General features: G+C 37.8%; 1 long non-coding RNA gene across 5 annotated transcripts; it reads right to left on the bottom strand.

The window, feature by feature from the left end:
- Positions 1–12,580: 12,580 nt before the first annotated feature.
- LOC135430119 (uncharacterized) lies at positions 12,581–14,439 on the bottom strand. 5 transcript variants are annotated; one of them, XR_010436562.1, is made up of 4 exons: positions 14,191–14,439; positions 14,068–14,128; positions 13,392–13,973; positions 12,581–13,340 (listed from the first exon to the last, which is right to left on the bottom strand). It is a non-coding gene; the product is annotated as an uncharacterized LOC135430119 (long non-coding RNA). The 5 variants fall into 5 exon arrangements; XR_010436563.1 differs by having other exon boundaries at positions 12,581–13,335; XR_010436561.1 differs by having other exon boundaries at positions 12,581–13,973.
- Positions 14,440–17,196: the final 2,757 nt, after the last annotated feature.

Genomic DNA, 17,196 nt, shown 5'->3' with positions numbered 1-17,196 from the left:
TTTACTGCATTTTTTTATTGACTAGTTAGGCCCAGCTATGTCCTGCGCAAAAGTATTTATTAATTTTCCATTCGTGTATGGATATTGGCGAATCACGTATTTATTAATGTATACATACTATTAAGTTGAGCTGTACTTGGTTAAGTTATATATACCAGACAAAAAAGTCTATGGCTCTATATGAACTAATTAATGCATGCATAATTCACATATATAAACATAGGTGCTTGCACGTCATTGGCTGAAACAAGAACATCTCTCCAGCGTACACATTTGAAAAAATAAAAGGAAAGTCAATTTAGATTGCAGCAGCAAAATCGTGAAAACCTTAGTTAAATATAAATTAAACTGTATATTTTAATATATGTATGTAATTTATTATTGCATTTTATCTTTGAGGTTATTTTATTTTGGAAATTTATAATTAAACTTAAAATTTTAAAAATCATCTAAATGTTATCATCGACTTAAAAATACTGATACTGAAATCATATGAAAAGCCAGGATAGAAGTTTAGCGTAGCATTCGAATGTGTGTATGTATGTATATAATTACTCATCTTAGTGTTTATATTGTCTTTGATATAGCCATGACCGTCTGTCTGCATGATTCTATGCGAACTAGTCTCAGTTTTAAAGCTTTTGTTTTGAAACTTTGTATAGGTACGTCTTTTCATTACGGGAGTACATATGTCAGAACCAAATCGGACCACTATCTCTATATATAAAACTGTTTGTCCTGACTGACTGATTGGTGATCAACGCACAGTCTAAACCGTAAGAGCTAGGAAATTTTCACGGTAGTTTCCTTGTGTGATGAAAGTGCACGTTAAGACGGGTCTTTCGGGAAATTCCACCTGCAAGTGTGATAAAATCGCGGAAAACGTTTGTATGAAACTTTTTTGTTTACCATCCGATCGGCCTCAAACTTATTTTTAAAGATCTTTGTTTAAAACCATTTGAGGAATGATGTTTCACACTTTTCGGAAAATGCGTTTCTCCTTGGTGGAAATGGAGGTAAAAAGTTTGGTTGGTGACGTTTCGCGCTCAAATTCATTCCCAAGGATCTATATGAAAAATTATTTGAGATGTGTTTCATTTTTTTTGCAAAATCCAAGCTTCCTCGATGAAAAGCGCGACTCTAAGATTTTTTGGTGAGGTTTTAATTTTTTTCCGATTTGCTTCAAATTTATTTCCAAAGCTCTACATAAGAACTCAATGAATACGTGTTTCAGTGATTTGCGAAACTCCACCCACAACAGTGGTAAATTAGCGAAAAATTATGGTATAAAAGTTTTTTGATTACCATCCTATCGGCTTCAAAATCATTTTCAAAGATATTTGTGAGAATTTATTTGAAACCTTCTTCGGAGGAATGCGACTCAAAGGTTTAATAAACGAGAATTTATTCTTCTGCTAAAACATTTTTTAAGTAGAAGAGGAGATCAAGTTGGGTAGAAAATTAAATTAAATTAAATTTTCCGCGGGCATGTATTTTGTGGAAAGATAATATCTTAAAATTTTAGCACAAAAAGATCCACGGGCTAGGCCGGGCAATACCCGCTAGTATCATATAGTTGCCATCGGTCCATAAGTCGGTTCCTGTTCGAAAACTTTTGTTTCTCAAGATATCTTATCCAAACTCGGCATTAATTACATATGTGCAAAATCTTCTCAACATTGGGTCACGGTTCATGACATGGCTGCCATAGGAAAAGTCGGGCGAAAAATAGGTCCTATATGGCAAAATATTTGGTTTTCCAAAATATTTTAATCAAACTCAGCACATATCTGCAAATGGGAAATGTCTACAAGGATATAAAATCTTCGCCGAGCCGAAAAATATCCTCACTTTCTCGATAAACTATTATTGTCAATTAATTCTTTGCAAAATTCAAACTTGTATTGTATGTATAACTAAAACTAGGAAAATATAGCTATGGAATTATTAATATTTGGTATGTAGCCCATCAGCATGTATTACAGCCCGTAGACGACGGGACATAGACTGAATGAAGTTATTCATGTCACATATTTCTGGTATTTTTATCCATACTTCCTGAATAGTCTTGATGAGAGCGTTTATGTTAGTTGACCTCCGATTGTCCACTCTCTTTAAGAAAGCGCATAAGTTTTCAATTGAGTATAATTCAGGACTCCAGATGTGAATGCCAATAACTTTGCTGCAATTGACAATCATTGACATTCGTTCTTTAAATTGTTCAAGTAAAACTCCTTCGTCATCACATAATTAAAAAGCCTATTTTCTGTTCCTTAGCAGTGTTGAGCTTTCTCCGCCATGATAGTAGTACATTATTTGAGTATCGTCCCAAAAAATCGTCACCCCAGTACTCCGTGGGCTTGTTGACAGAAAAGCATTATGCATAATGCGCAATGCATAGAAATGACTAACGAGTTCAATTTTTAAGTACGTAGACTCTATATTAAATTGTGTTTGCATTTTCAAAGAATCCGCTGACATCACAATGTTTGCCTAATTTTAGTGTTTTTTTTTTACTTTTGTGTTTAGAAGAACAAGCAGTGGTCAAACTTTATTTTTGACTTATAGTTTGAACAAAAAGGTCCCCAAATAATTTAAAAAATGTTCACGGATTAATTTAAATTAATAAAATTCATTGGAAATTCAAGTAAGTGCGTATTTCATTATTATTAAAAAAAATTTTTTTTAATTTTCCATAATTTTGTAGCCTAATAGTTTATATGTTTTCCATTTCTTAACAGGACATGGGTAACAATGCACCGAAGATGTGAGTGTATAGGTGGGCCAATTTGGGCAAATGTTTCTTTGCTGCCCATAGCAACAGAGTCAATTTTTAGTAGCGAGACAATATGGGTTGTCGGGTTGTGCGCAAGCGCACCATTTTTTTCGTGCCCAGCCCAGCCTTAAAATTATCAGTGGGTCGTAGGACTACGATAAAAAATTCAAAAGGAAGTAAAATAATAATAATAAAGGTACCAGCCAAGGAGCCACACGGAGCCGGCCAATCTCATCGACGCGCAAAGGATCCGAGCAATAGTGCACATCGACGACTACCGGCGACTTTTTGACCCGTCGCTAATACCGAGAGTCGACCAAGAGCCGAAGCGGCCACGGGCGAGACCACACCCACATCAACCGAGTAAGTCCGTTCCATATCGCTCATCCTCGCCCCGAGCAACGGGCAGAGTCTGAAGGAGACTCATATTGGAGCCCTCTGTAGAAAAATGTTCAAGCTACACGTCAGTGCTGGTTTATAGTCATTTTTTGAATGTTCTTTTCGGAACACTGTCCACTTCAAAACCTAATATAAAGGTATTATTATATGTAAAGCTCTGTCGCAGCAGAGCATAATTGAAAGAGAGAGTGTGCATGCATTAGTGAGTTCATATGTATATGGTACTCTTGGTATATAAGCCAAGCGTGGGATATGCGCCGTCAGCTTTTGGCTTTATGTTTGTTATTGTATGCAACAAAGTGTCGCATACTTATGTATTTAGATACAGGGTGTTATTTAATGCATATACACACTACACCTCCCCTTTTAGGAGAATTAATTGTTCAATTAACTTATATATATAGTTTTGTATCGATAAATTTAATGGTGTATTGATGAATGATGAGTGAGTTGATGTAGAAAAATAAAAATTTTATTATTTTTTTTTTATGTTGGTATTATTCAAATTTTTATATTCATTAACTCTTTTTTTTGTTAGGACAAATTTTAGATATTTACTTTATATTATATATTTTTAGTATATATGCATATATCCTTTTTCCCGATTGGACAAAGAATGTATTATAAAATAAAATTTTGGTAACTATAATTTTTTTTTTTTTGTTTTTTTAATATGTTTTTGTAATTAAATATTGATAGTTACTTTGTGGCTGATCAGGCCTAAAAATGTAATATGTTCAATGCTCGAGCTAAGCTAAGTTTTGAATAATTTTAACCTGTTCTTATTTACTACTTGGGGTTCCTTTTTTCCTACATCTATTTTTATGTTGTTTCTATCTTCTATGCTTATAACTTTATAAGAGCCTAAGTATTTACTTTTAACTTATGCGCTGTATCGTTCTTTAGTAGAACTAAATTTCCTATTGCTAGTTCTATGTCATTTAGTTTCTTATCGTATTCTATCTTTCCTTTTTCTTTTTCTAAATCTACTAGAGTTTTTACTCTTTTATAAGCTTTTTCTAACCTAAACTTAAATTCTTTTACGTAGTCGTCTATGTTATATATAGGGTCAATTCTAGTTTGGTTATTAAATTCTATGAACTGTCTTGGTAATCTACCATAAACAAGTTCGTATGGACAGTATTCATGTACTGTCGATGGTGTAGTGTTGAAAGAATATGTGAAATAATTCAACCATATGTCCCAATCGTCTTTGTCAATCGAAATATATGAACGAATAAATTCGTTAAATGTTTCTACTGTTCCTAATGTCTGGAGATGATGTGCTGTTGATTGTATATTACTTATATTCATATACTTGCACAGGTCATTTATTAGCGAATTTTTGTATTCAGTACCCATGTCCGTTATGAACGTCTTCATAGGAACGTACTCTAGTACAAAATATTCAGCGATAAAGGTTCAAAATTACGTGTTAGTCTAGTAGGGATAGAGAAATTTAATTGGCTAGTCAACACAGAAGATTTCACCAGTAATTAATTTATGAATAAATATTACACCCAGCATGGTTCTACGATTAATTAAAGAAGGAAGGTTAATCATCAGAAGTCTACTGGAGTATGACGGTAACCGCACACGAGGATCCCAATTTAAACCACTAAGGGCAAACAACAAGAATTGTTTCTGAACGGATTCAATTCTGTCCTGATGGGTAGCATATTGTGGTGACCAGATACATGAGGCATACTCAAGAATAGGTCGTACCAAAGATATATAAAGTGTTTTTGTCGTGTACGGATCGTCAAAGTCCTTCGACCATCGTTTGATGAAACCCATAACTATTCTGGCCTTATTGACCACGGTATTAACATGAGAGTCGAATTTAAGTTTATGATCAAGGACAGACACCACCAGATCATTAACTTCATTAGAAGTACTATTAAAACGCTCGAGCGGTATGCTATCCAGGATGTAAGAAACCAATTAAGGAGGGTTTCTATAGAAGGCCATTTAGAGCAGATTAAGTTTAAAAGGTTTGCTAGGCACCAAGCCTAAAACGCATCAATGTCCGCTTGTAAGAGATAACATGATGCCATATCCTTATATGCAAGGCATAATTTTACATCATCAGCATACATTAGTACTCGAGAGAGAGACAGTATCGAGGGAAGGTCATTGATGAAAAGAGTAAAGAGTAGCGGGCCAAGCTACCTTGAGGAACACCGGAAGTCACCAGAATAGTTTTAGAAAACGAATTTCTGAAAAGAACCTTTTGGGTTCTGTCACGCAAATATTTTGAAATCCAGTTCAAAAGATTGACTGGGAAGCCGAGAACGCTTAATTTATGAAGCAGCAAGGAATGGTTGACAGAGTCGAAAGCCTTACTGAAATAAGTATAGATGACGTCAGTCTGCTTTCTTTTCTTAAACCCACCAATTACAAACGAAGTAAACTCAAGAAGGTTAGTGGTCGTAGATCTCCGCTTTACGAACCCATGCTGGGAAGGTGAAATAATAGAACTACATAAATGCTGCAGTTGAGATGTTATAATTCTCTCAAAAGCTTTAGGTATAGCGGATAATTTGGAAATACCTCTATAGTTTTCGAAATCGGACTTACTCCCTTTCTTATGGAGAGCGATAATGTATGATTCCTTCCAAATGGTCGGAAAAGATGATGTGTTTACGGACAACTCAAAAACTTTTAAAACAGGTTTACATAATGCTGCAGCGCAGTATCTAAGTACGCAAGCAGGAACACCATCAGGGCCCGGTGAGTAAACCGGGTTGATAGTGTTAAGGTCGCTAAGAAGCGAACTTACGGTAATAATGGGATTCAAAATGCAGTTTGACCTCTGTAACTGATAAGGATAAGGCTGATTTTTATTATACCTAGAAGAGGAGTAGGTAGTTTGAAAAAAGTTTGCGAACAGATCGGCTATGCCTGGATCAGTGTTCGCGCTCTCATCTGCAAACTGAACCGAAGAAGGCAAAGTAGATCTCTTTCGTTTAGAATTGACAAAGTTAAAAAATTGCGAGGCCTATCAGGCCTCGCTGGGTAATCAAGAGGAACGCAGACATAAAAAATCGAGTACAAGGTGTCATAAAAAAGTTTCAAGGCAACATCAATTTCGGAAACAACGCATACGTTCAGCTAATTCCGATTCCTTGATATGGACTCGGGCTGGTGAGTAAATGACCATTTCCTGAGTTGGATGAAAAGGGTCTTCAGGAAGTGTAAGCGGATTGATCCTGTGCACAACACTGTTAAACGAATCCAACACGAAAATTAGATCAAGAGATCTGTTTCTTGAATTGCGCACACGATTAACCTGCCGTAAGAACATTTCATGTAGACCATCAATAAATTCGTTTGAAGATGACGGCAACAAAAAGTTTGAGTCTGATGGCGATGACCACTCGACAACAGGAAGATTAAAGTCCCCAAAAACTACTAAAACGTCTCTATCAGAAAGTAGGGAGGAGATAGATTTAATAGCATTAAGATGGGTTTGATAGGTAGACAAGTTAGATAGAGGAGGTAAATATGAACATGAAATAAAGATAGAAAAAGTACCAAATACAACTCTTACAGCCACCAATTCAATCTCTGAGATGGGAAGATCAATGCGTTCCGACGGAAGAGCAGACACGACAGCTATAAGTACTCCTCCTCCGATACGGGAAGCTCGATCACATCTGTAAGTGGTGTATTTGGAGGTAAAAATTGAAGAGTCTGAGATGTCCGGCTTCAGCCAGGTCTCAGTGAAAGCGATAATTTGAAAATTAAAAGCAAGAGAGTCTAAATACAGTTTAGCGAGTTTAGATTTAAGACCTCTAACATTCTGGTAGGCAAGCTCGAAAGATGAAATTAGTTTTTTGACGCAGCAACTAAAGTTGATGCGCCATTAGAAATAGTTGGTAATAAAATCGGAGTCCGATTTTTCTTTTTGGCCTTATAGTGCTCCGGCCAAAACTCTTTACAACAAATATCAGTAAATATTTCTGGCGGAACACTTATTTTAAAGGACGCAATATCCCTTTCATACGCGAACTTAAATTTCTCCACCAGTATACCTGGGGCTCGAATTTTTGCCTGTATAAAGGCTTTTACATCATCTGATGAAAAGTGAGGGGCAAGCCTAGAAACAAAAATAAGTCTCTTCGGTGGAACACCGACTAGAGGCTTAGGTGCCACAGGTAGGACAGTGGGAACACTATTAACTATGGTATCTAAAACAGCCGGTAGTCCGGACGACGAGCCTTCTAGCGGCTGTTGTAAATTTAATTGTTGCTGTCGCCCTTTCGGAACACCCACGACAGCGGACGACACGGATAATTCGACTGGTTTTTCTCGTGCCGATGTCACACTTTTCGGGACAGAATCAGTGTCCACAGCAGACCTCACAGCTACCGGAGTAACAAACGAGATGAGCTGCTGTGTAATCGGTGTAGTAGGCTGCTGAATAGCAGTCGGAGGCTGAAGGGTATTAGGCAATGGCAAATCACAAGGAGTGGGCTTTTTAGGCCCCGGAGACTCATCTAACAGTTTAAGGCTATTAAATTGGGTGTCCAGGGCTGTGAGCTGATCGTTAAGTTTACGAAAACCTGGTCTGACGCATAAACGCCCGCATTTCACCATCGATCTCCCTACACGAGTCGCAACTATAGTGCACGACATTATCACACAGCCAACCAAGGTATGCTGGATTGACTTGCCGTAATTGGCATTTGGCAAGTTTTTATAAAACAGACAATTTTATGGTCCATTATTATGGGTCTCTACTGTAACAACGCAGCCAAATGTAAAAAGGAAGTTATTTAGATTAGATTAATAGCGTATTGAGCACCAACAAGCGGCAGAAAGTAGAAAAAGATCAAAGCGGAAGTTGAAAAAAAGGTGAGAGAGCCCGAGAGTGCGAGAGTAGTCTATTTATAGATTGCTTGCTTGCCCACGAAATCTTGCACACCAGAGAGGCAATGTGCAGTTAAACATAAACAACAAACAACAACAAGAAGCTTACCCACAGAGCTAATAGCGCAAGCGCACAAACAAAAATGCACAAGAACACAAGTTTAAAAGAAGAAATATTTAAATAACAAAAATAAACCGAGAAGGCGAACAGAATAGTAGAAATATATAAAATATAAATAATTAAAACGCCGGTGTTTTATTAAATCAAAAACAAAACGGAGAGCACAAAAAAACACGTCTGTTCGCTTCAAAAGGAAAACGATGTTCTCGTTGCGTACTCGTTGCCATTCGCTGTACGAGGTAATGGACCGATTGTGTCTATTAAAACAGCGTCAAATGCAGTATTTGGAGTATTCGTTAATATCATTGGGGCTTTAGTATGTGTTGTGGTTTTTGCTAATTGGCATTTCACACAAGTTTTCACATACTTTGTAATGGTCTTAGTCATTTGGGGCCAGTAATAGTATTTCTTAATTTTTAACAAGGTACGCATAATCCCTGTATGGCCTCCCTCCATAGGATCATCATGATATTTCGACAGTATTGCTTTTGTATTTTGACTTTCGTCATTTTTTTCTATTTGTGACGCTTTTGTTAGTAGCGCTACTTTTAATGTATTTAAATATTTATTGCCCATATTTGTAAATTCATTTAATGATACAAATTCGAAAATTTGTTCATTTGTTGACAACTGTAAGTTACCAATTTTATGTATTTCGGCTTCTGAATTAAGACTTTGAAAAAATTGACATAGGTCGAATGTTCCATTGGAATACAAATCGTTAACTGAAAATTGTGAAATGATTCATTTTCCTCTTTTAAGTAAATAATTTATTTTACCGAATTTTAGTTTCACAAATCTTTACGTCGGTGTTGCTAACGACTTCATAGACATTGGGCTCTTTTAGATCTTTTTGAACTTTTTGCAATTTTATTTTATCATCTGCGCAGATGTTTTCCTGTATTTATGATGATTTTGTTTGAACCATTAATATTTTCCTATTCATGTCAATTAGTGTCTCTCTGCTTATGTGGGATAATGAATCCGCTGCATGGTTATCTTTCCCCTTGAGGTATTCTACCGTGAATTGGTATTCTTCTAAGTCTAGTCTCACCCTGGTTAATTTTGATGTGGGATTTTTCATCGAAAACAAATATGTTAGGGGTCTATGGTCTGTTTTAACTAAGAAATGCCTTCCATAAACATATGGTCTTAAGTGTTTTATTGCCCAATGTATAGCAGCTAATTCCTGCTCTGTAGTTGATTTATTGCTTTCTCCCTGTGTGAAAGCTCGGGATGCGTATGCAATTGGCAATTGCACACCGTTGTACTCTTGTTCCGCATGTTTACTTGCATCTGTGATTATGCAAAATTCTTTGCTGAGGTCAGCGTATTGCAATAATGTTGATCATTAATGCCTTTTTTAAATATTTAAATGCATCTTCGCATTCTTTTTTCCATTCGAAGTGGACATTCTTTCTGCACAATCTAGTCAAATGACGTGAGTGTTGTGCGAAGTTGTGTATAAATCTTCTGTAGTAATTACAGAGCGCGACGAAACGTCGTGTACTATCCGCATCAGTAGGGGTTGGATAGTTTTTTATAACATCGTACTTTTTGTTATCTGGAAGGATGCCATGGTCTGTGCACTTATGCCCAAGGAATGTTACCTCGTGACTGAAAACGCACATTTCTCTGGGTTTAATTTTAAATTATGTTATCGACAAAGAGCAAATATGATTTTCAAGTTCTTGCACATGTGCTGCTCTGAGCAGCCGATAACTACTAGGTCATCCATATAGAGAAATGCTTGGGATGGCTCTAGGCCTGAAAATGCGAGTGTCATCATTCGCATAAATGAATTTGGTGCTACCTTAAGACCATATGGTAACCGCGTGAAGCGATAAGAGCCAGTGCTCGGTGAAAATGATGTTATATTTCTAGATTTTTCATCTAGTTCAATTTGGTGAAAACCTGACATAAGATCGAGACATGAAAAAAATATTCAGCTCGTCCTAATTGGTCAAGTATTTCCTCAATTCTTGGCAGTGGATATTTATCTGCTAAAAGTTTTTTTGTTAATTTGGCGATAATCAACTACTAAACGCCATTTTTTCTCCTTTGAATTTGGGAGAGATTTCTTGGGTACCAAGAGAAGTGGGCTATTGTATTCTGAGATAGATGGTTCTACTATACCATCTTTTATTAGTTTTTCGACCTGCCTGTTAATTTCTGGCTTTTCTGTTTCTGCATTTCTGTATTTTTTAATATACATATACGGGTGTTTTGTCTGCTAATTCTTCTAGTGACTCAAATTTTACTTTGGGATTTTGAATTTTTATATGTTTACTATTTGTATTTAAAATACGTTCTATTGCGCTATTCCTTTTTACGATACTGTTTGCTATTATTACCCCAGTGTGTATTTCTTGGTTTGGTATAAGAACTATATCTTCATTTGTCAGAAGCGTAATTTTTCTTATTATTTCTGATCTAGCTGGTAAAAATATTGAGTTATCAATATCATTATGTAATAGCGGTACATGTATTTGATAATTAAGTGATTCTGGTTTCATGATGAATTCATCATATTGGTAATCTATAATGCAATTAAATTTTCTGATGAAGTCGAGTCCAAGAATTCCATTGCATGGTATGGGAAATTCATTTTGGACTATTTGGAAATTGTGGCTGATTACGAAGTAATCGAAAAGTAGATCAATTGTGGATTGTCAATTGACGCTATTGTTCCTTGTCCGATTCCTGTGATATTTGTTTTGTAGTCTTGATATACATACATATATGTGAATCTATTTTATTGTACTTTAAAATTGAGACATATGCTCCTGTATCTACTAGCAGAGTTAATGGTATATTATTTTTCCCATTGTGTATTTTGATGAGACTACTGAGACTTAGATTTATTTGCAATATTTTTATCGTTGCTCAAGGGGGTTCGATGGTTGCGAGTTGCCTTGTGTAACTCGGATCTGGTTTTGAATTCAGGGTCCTCTGTTTGACCCGCCTCTATATGAGCCGCCTCGAGGATTGCCTCTGTTGTCATTGTTTCTATTACCATTATTATTATTTCTGTAGCCGCCTCTGTTGTATGGCCGGCCTCCACCGCGGTTTCCACCACGAGGAGAGTAATTTTGGTAAAAAAGGACAGTATTAGTTTGTCCGGTTGCTTCTGTGCAACTATTGACAAATTTGGATACGGCATTATTCATGTTATTGAATGTGCCTGCCTGCATGATAAGTTTTACCTTATCTATAGCGCAGTTTTTGGTCATGGCCGTTACTGCTTGGACTGTACTGTATTTATTGGCTGATTCTGGCGTTAAACCATCGTTTATAAAAGCTCCTTCTAAAGCTTTTGTTAACTGCTCAATCTGTTGAGTGTACTGGTTGGCAGTTTTGCTTTTTTGTTGCAAGTGAAGTAGTTTGGCTGACAATACTTCGACTGATTCGCCTTTTACTGTGCTTGATAATTTTGCAATGATTTGAGCTATAGGTTTCTCATTGCTTATCAAGTTTCTTGCATGGCCTTTTAGTTTTGTCTTTATAAGACTGACAGCTGTTGCTTCATGATCTTCTTTTAGTGAGTCTATAAGACTCAAAGCATCTTTGAAGCTTTGTAAGTTTTCTGCCTTTCCATCAAACTCTGGTAATAGCGATGAAGCTAGTTTGAAAAAACTTATAGCTGTTTGGGCCATTGTGTTGTCAATTGATTGGGTATTTACTTCAGAATCTGATGACTTAGGATCAGCTTGGAATGAAAGCAGCTTCTCGTCGAATGACGCTGAAGTGTTAAGAGAATTTGGAAGGAATATTGTTATATTATGCCTTTCCGAAATTCGTCTAATGTTTTTTCTTAAACTGCTTAAAGCATCAACTGTCTGTGTTAAATGCAAATCTTTTAGTTTTGTTGCATTGTCACATATAAGTTGACGGCTGGTATTATAGGAATCTACAAGAATTTTAACGTGTTTTAAGTTCGTCTCGTTTGAGACAGGTGCGCTTTTGTGAAGGCAATTGAAAGATTTGTTAAACTCCTCACGTTGTTCTTTAAGAATGGTAACGATTTGCGTCCATTCCATTTATAGACATTTTTAATTTATCTGTGCAAACGCACAATAATAATGTCGGTAGGTCCTAAAATAGAGTGTTCTAATTTATGTGTGTTTTTTTGAATGCTTTTTTTTGAACTCTTTCCCTAAAATATGGGTCTCGTAAATATACTTCAGCTATCGCTTTGTTCGTAGCCATTGAGTTTATTTAGGAGAGATAAAAAAAAGAAAATTTCCTTTTTTTGTTTTTTTATTTTTTATCTAAGTTGTTTGCACGACTCATATATTCTTTCTTTAAACACCTATTGTGCACTTTGTATAATTTGAGAAAAGGTTACTGCCCATTATCACTACGATAATTACAAGGAGAACTGTTATTATTCTTAAATCTGGTGTTTCCTCCTCAACTTTATTAATAACGTTGGCGGTGGAATCCACTGTCTTTGTGTCTATTAATCCCATGGTGGACCAAGGGAAGTGATTATGGAGTGTGAATAATACCTCCGTTTTAAAGGTTTGAAATATAAAAATTTGAATAATTGACTTGCGATTTAATAGTTTGAATGATTAACTTGTGATATTTACATCAAATCATTATCTTTCTTCTTCTATTTGTTACAAATGAATTTTATGAAATCAACAGGGGAACACTTTGTAGTTTACATTAGCAAATGTCAAGTTTACAATATATTACTTAGATTAAGTTTACACTACAAAGTGTTTGTTAGTTGTTTAAACTGAGACAAGTGTTAGTTTTTCGTACCTAGCGCAAACGCAAGATGGGTACTTAAAAATTTAAGCGAGGCACTAACATTTGTTGGTCCGCTTCTTCCTGTTTTGCAACAGGGTGTTGATCTGCTTCAGTTTGGCTTTTTCGCCCCCTCGTTGTTTCCTATGCGTCAGCTTGGCGTCGCCGGTGCTGGCAAGCTGACGCTCCCTCTTGTACTCCTCTATAGTGATAGGCCTGGGTCCGTCTCGCAGGCTAGTCTCTATCACTTGCCTTGATTAATGGTGCATCCGTTTGCGTTATTGGTGTTCCCTCTGCGAACGTCGGTGTTTCTGATTCGTTGTTTACCATGTGACGTTGTTGCTGTTATTGTTTCTGCTGCTGTAGCTGCAGCTCCTTTTAATATTGTCGTTGCGGCTTATTGTGGCTGAGCTTGGTGGGTTTACATATGTTGAATGCAAAATTTTTTTTTTTTTCTCATACCAAGTGTTGTTTTGTTTCCGGATTGCGTCGTTGCCAGGTGACGGCTCCTCTTGGATTGTTGTTTGTTTTATTTGCTGTTGTTATTGCTGCTGCTATTCCATCTTGTTACTGTTGTTCTTGTAGTTGAATATGTTGTAAAGAATATTCCCTCGTTGGGTGACACTTTTCACGGTCGCCATGTAGAAAAATGTTCAAGCTGCACGTTAGTGCTGGCTTATAGTTATTTTTGGAATGTTCTTTATTCGGAACTCTGTCCGCTTCAAAACCTAAGATATAGTTATTATAATATGTAAAGCTCTGTCGCAGCAGAGCATAATTCAAAGAGAGAGAGAGAGTGCTTGGTATGTGCATGCATTAGTGAGTACATATATGGTACTCTTGGTATATAAGCCAAGCGTGGGATAAGCGCAGTCAGCTAAACGGCCAGCTAGAGTACTAGCGGTCCGCGCTGCGTAATATGAGCCTGAGTCAATAAACTCAAGCGGCTCTGCGCTTTTGGCTTTATGTTTGTTATTGTATGCAACATAGTGTCGCATACTTATGTATTTAGATACAGGGTGTTATTAAATGCATATACACACTCTGAAAGAGAGAAGATTTTGAGATTAATAAATTTAGTTTTTGTTTGTTAGCCTTATGTGAACATACGCATATATTTTAAATTTATATTTATTACCTTTTAAAAAAAACTTCATTGATGTCCGACTTCGATGGAAAGGCCCCAAAAGTTATTGTGTCTGCCGAATAACAAAAAAAAAAACAGATTTTTGTTAACTCTTCACGAACAATACCCACTTACATACATATGTACCATATCTACAATATATCACGTCTTTTCACCCTTACCGCCCCACTCTGAGAGCTCTTTAGGCAGCCAAGGTATATTAAGCGCATGAACACACATATTTACATGCCACTCAACATTATTTTTTTGTTGCATATTAGTTTTAGCGGGTACTGTTCTCCCATTGGTGCAACAATTACCTTTTATTCGTATCTTCCCCTTTTTTATGCCACTAGTAATAACTTTGGCAGTGTTTTCGTCGCCTGTTCCGTTTGATTTGTTGAAAATGTATTCTGTTTAAAAAGGAAATTTTATAAATTAAGATTAATTGTTACAATTATAAGATAAAGCAAAGAATAATACGCACCTGTTAAAGAGTTAAAGACAAATGTCCGCTTGCATGAAATTATGAATAGCAGAGTGGAGATATATATATAAAGATAAGTGAAATAAGAGATATTGAAATTGTGAATAATTATAAGGAAATGCAACAAATTATATGCAAACACAGAAGTAAAGAAAATGTCCGGCTGATTATCCATTGATGGCGAGAGGGGGCATGACTGCCGACACGGGCTGATGGAGGCCATCCAGTGGCCAAAATGAGGTAGACAAGATTATTTGCTCGCCTAAGGTAGGGCGGGTACACTGGGTCCGAAACCGGACCTGTGACCTGTGATAAAATGTGATATTAGATGGAGTGCGTTTATTGTTTACTATTTGTTTTGTCTCGCTGTGTTTACGTTTGGTGTGTGCAGGCCGTAGTTATAAGACCTTCGGAGACAGGTGACCCAGGACGATATAGATTCGATCCTGCGCCGCACCTGTGGCACAGCATGCCCCAAGAGTGCTCAGACGTGTCACAGAAGCCAAATAGCCTTCAAGGTAGCGTTCCTTGGATGCCGTTCGTCAGCCAACCTGTGTCTTCTCTCCCCCCAAAGTATATTAAATTGAATTAAAAACATAAAACAATTATTTTTCTGAGTTATTTTATTATAAGTAAGATTTTGTAAGTGGATGTGTATTTATTTCTATATTTAATAGAAGTTATTTGTAAAGTTTTTTTGTTGTATTAGGGTTACTAAGCCTTATTGAAGAGAGTGGTACAGTTTTCTTAAGGGATTAGTAAGGGTCAGGAACAGATGTCTGACTGGGTTTCTGACGCTGACGGAGCGTCGGCACTGCCACCGAATCGTCCGGCAGGACGTCTGGTGAGAACACCAATGAATTTCCGTGGATTTCCTGAGAGAAAGATCTTGGCGGACGGTTATATGGTGGAGTTGGAGAAGGAATAGAGCTCCATTGAACCTGGAGTTCCCAAAAGCTTCGAAGGATTCCGAAGTATTCATCCAACAGCCCAGTATTCGTTGCAGATGCTCAAGTGAGGGTCTGGCGTAATCCGAATAATCGCCACTTCCGAGTAGAGGACCGTAAAGCGGATGACTTTCAGCCGGAGGAAGCACATAGCAACGGTGGAACATCGACGACTTTGTGTTCCGTCTGGAGTTCCTACAGAGGCAATATCGGTGCCCGTGGAAGGTGGTCCTGCGTGGTTTTCACCTGCTCCTAACCGGCCGTGCCCGCGAGTCAACAGCTGGATGCAACTGCGACATGCTCTCTTGGGCAAGTTCCGGTGCTATCAGACGGAGTATTATGTATTGCAGGAGCTACTACAGCGAGAGCAATAGACCAGTGGGTCAATGTTTAAGGAAGTGAACCTCTCAATCAGATTGCACAAATACAAATATTTCTTCAAGGCATTAAAATATCTCGAATTTATTATTGGTTGAGGCACGCTTCGCATGGACTCCGAACAGGTTAGCTATCAAACCAATCCCCCTACCTCATTTGTGCGACTCATTTGGTCGTTCCTGATCAGTGCGATGCGTTTCAGTTCGGCGTGGGAGCGGTGTTGTTCCAAAAAGACATTGAAGATCAGGAACGACCCATAGCCTTCTTTTCAGCCAAGTTGAATAAACACCAACGGAACTATTCCGTCGCAGAAAAGGAGTGCTTAGCGTCGATAATGGAAATAAAAAAGTTCACCCCGTATATAGAAGGGATGCCTTTTACATGCATCACTGACCACGCCAGCTTTAAATAGCTGATGTCCATGAAGGACCTCAGCGCTAGCTCGTGGGTCAGTGCAGCTGTAAGGCTACGACTTTACCATCGAGCACCGCAATGGCAGTGAAAACGTGGTAGCCGACACTCTATCGCGCAGTGTCGAAGCAGAGAGCAAGGCTCCAGAAAATCTAGAATTTGAGACCCCCGAGTTCGAGTCAGCGGAGTATCAAGCCTTGCTCGAACAGGTACGTTCGAATCAGGACAAACTACCAGACATGAAGGTTGAGGGAGATTTGCTTTTTAAGCGCACGGGACTCGTCCACCTAGAAGGCACCATGTGGAAGCTGTGGGTGCCAAGCTCTTTGACAGCCGCCTTAATATCGAAGGCTCATGGAGATGAGACGGCTGGTCATGGTGGTATCGTAAAAACACTCGAGACCTTACGTCGGCAGTTTTACTGGCCCAGCATGACTAATCAGGTAAGGGATTGGGTACGATAGTCCATGATGTGCAAGGAAATCAAGGCACCGAACTTCCGCATGCAAGTGGGTCTAGGAAAAGAAGTCGCGACCGAGCGACCATTCATAAAAGTGTACGTCGACTTTCTGAGAAAGTAACCACGCTCAAAACAAGGGCACGCTAAGATCTTCGTGGTGGTCGACCATTTTTTAAAATTAACGTACTTAAAAGGGATGCGAGGGGCTACGGCTCATAACTTAGTGAACTTTTTGGTCATCAAGGTTTTTAATAGGTTTAAAGTACCCGAGGTCATTTACTCTGACAACGGACGACAGTTCATATTATCGCAGCTTTCGGCATCTCGCATATGCGCACTGTAGTCTACGCGCCAGAGAGCAATGCAAGCGGGCGAGTTAATCGCACCGTGTTGTCGGCAATCAATGTGTATCTGGAGCAAGATCACCGCGAGTGGGACCTCTACCTTTCAGAAATAGA

This window comes from Drosophila montana, unplaced genomic scaffold (genome assembly GCF_035044405.1).
Source record: "Drosophila montana isolate Dmon_TW-CO22-7 unplaced genomic scaffold, ASM3504440v1 contig_2935_1, whole genome shotgun sequence".
Taxonomy (NCBI): Eukaryota; Metazoa; Arthropoda; class Insecta; order Diptera; family Drosophilidae; genus Drosophila; species Drosophila montana.
This window is presented reverse-complemented; position numbering and strand designations above follow the sequence as displayed.